Source organism: Montipora capricornis, chromosome 5, assembly GCF_036669925.1.
Source record: "Montipora capricornis isolate CH-2021 chromosome 5, ASM3666992v2, whole genome shotgun sequence".
In the NCBI taxonomy this organism is placed as follows: Eukaryota; Metazoa; Cnidaria; class Anthozoa; order Scleractinia; family Acroporidae; genus Montipora; species Montipora capricornis.
In genome coordinates this window covers 31,483,752-31,486,251 of record NC_090887.1, presented here as the reverse complement: position 1 = coordinate 31,486,251, position 2,500 = coordinate 31,483,752, and the positions used below count along the sequence as shown (strand labels likewise).

Genomic DNA, 2,500 nt, shown 5'->3' with positions numbered 1-2,500 from the left:
AAATTCAAGTTGAACTCTGTAATTTATTCAAAAAGGTATTTCTCTTTCTAAAGGCGTGACTCGCGAATTAAGCAGTGATCGATTGTAAATTTTCGGTTCGGTTAAACCTGATTAAGCCTAAGCGCTCGTTTCAATGATTAGGGCTAAATTCTCTTTCAACATTTTAGCTTGCAATTTACGGTTCGGTTAACTACACTTTTCACGAGTTCGTGTGAAGAAATAGCACTCGTTAACTGATTAAGTCTAAGCGCTCGTTGTAGTGATTAGGCCTAAGCACTCTTTTAACATTTTAGCTTTCAATTTACGGTTTGGTTAACTACACTTTCATTCGATAATGTCACGTGACTCCAGGAGGCATGGTCACAAAGCTCCCCGCCAAGCTTCCATAAACATGGCGACTGATGAAAATGTAACCGAAAAGAATTTTTCTCGGGTCTTCTTAATCTACTCGACATTTGCGAGTACCATAGTTTAAATGTTAACTTGGATTTTCCCTCAGCAGCAATTTTGTTTAACCAGTTGTACATTACGGTATCAGTTCTTAGAAGTGTTTCTGACGGTGTCGCAAATTTACCTTGCACTGATCAGCTCCAAGAACTTTGTTCATGTTTTTCTGAAATCCACTTGTATTGGTGGAATAGAATGGCTGAAATAGGGAGAAGAACCACAAGCATAGCTGATTTGGGTCCACGTTCTGCAGCTGCGAGTGGAGTAGGAAGGCCAAATTGCGCAGGAACTTTTGGAAAACCTAAGAGTTCTAGGTTGCACATGGATGCAAATACCTCGCATGCTGCAAGTTTCCCGATTGACCATTCGACGGAGAGTGGTGGAGTATGGATTACAATGCGAAAGGGGTCTAAAATTAGTGACTATCAGCTAGACACCATAATAAGAGGGTACATTTCACGCCACGGGGTAACTATATTATTGGGTACGTACGGTCCTGGGGGGTACCCTGTGCAACGGGATCGAGTGTGCGCTGCAATTAATAGAGTGGATCCCGAAAACACTGCTTTGCGATGGGCAGTTGTAGCAACACGTAGAGGTTACAGTGTACCGTGGCCTAATTCGTCATTTCATATAGATGGACACCACAGCCTCATACGGTGGGGTTTTGTAGTTAATGGATGGTTAGACGGTTTCTCAAGAATTATTACAGTAACTTTTCTTAGGTGTTCCACAACAACCGATCAAATACTGTCATGTCTTATTTTTAGGATGCCATTAGCCAATACGGTTTTTACCATCTCGTGTACGTGGAGATCCCGGTGATGAAAATGTTTTGGTTGCCCAGTTTATGACCCAAGAGAGAGGTGAGGGGAGAGGAAGCGGATCATTATACTTTCCTGAGTAACCGAGTACGACTTCCGCAATAAGACCTCGTATTGCTATCCGTACACGATTACCAGTGATCCGTACTCCAATACACACGTCGTTTGTAATCCGTATACGAATACAAGTAATCCGTACACGGATGCCGCAATATATCACGAATGTGTAATAACGGGGGAAGAATTATGTTGATTCGTACACGATTACTTTATGATGGAAATCCGTACACGAAATCCGTACACGGACCGACGACTCATGATGAACCAATGGTTGTTATCGAGAGGTCTGGGAACAAGTTATATTTATACATTCAAAATGGCTGCCAGTGAAGAAATCGAGAGAGGAGAGAAGAGAATATGTAAAATTCGCAAGACGGCGATAGCCTTTAGATGTGAATAAGAAAGAACTCTTTGACTTTAAAGGTAAGAGGGTTGTTTTTAAATATGTTAACAATTTCATTGTGAATATTTAACCAAACCCCACAGTAAGCAGATTCAGGCAGTAATGTATAAGTATTAAATTTCATTTTTAAAGTTTTTATTGGTAAACACGATCTTGTGTCTCGGGTACCCAAGACAACCCTTCCCCCCGAGTTACCCTGGGCGAGAAAATTTTTCTCTCATTTGTTTAAAACATCTATCAACCGTTTACTGGAGGGCGAGACAACTCGGGTGGGCGAGATAACTCGGGGAGGCGAGTTGTCTCGCCTCCGCAGGTCCGAATAACCCTGGCAGGCGATTCAACTTTTTCGCATGTAAACAGTTTGGCTCGACTACCCGAGACACAGCAAAATCTTAAATGCGCAATCACAGAAGCAACAATTTGAGACCTTATACATGTTGCTAGCATTCGCGTTCGAATGAAAAGGTTTTTCCCGCCAAAATTCTCACCGCAGCCAACGGAAACTGTCAATTTCAAACATACATTTTAGTTAAACTACACATTACTGCTCAGTTGAGATTATCAGTCCATCTTAGCTTCTGAATGTGCAGACACAACTATACTTAATGAAAGACGAACTACAAAGAAGGGCAAATGATGATGCTTATTTTTTTAAAGATGAGTCGTAAAATGTATGCATTATCAAGTAGGGCCAACTTCGTCTCGTTCACGCAATTCTCATATAAATGCTCGATAAAGTTGTCTTGGGAAGGTATTCGTGTACGAA

At 41.4% G+C, this 2,500-nt stretch overlaps 1 pseudogene; it reads left to right on the top strand.

Moving 5' to 3' along the window:
• Positions 1-2,500, top strand: part of LOC138048716 (uncharacterized) — a 7,354-nt pseudogene that overhangs the window by 3,450 nt on the left and 1,404 nt on the right.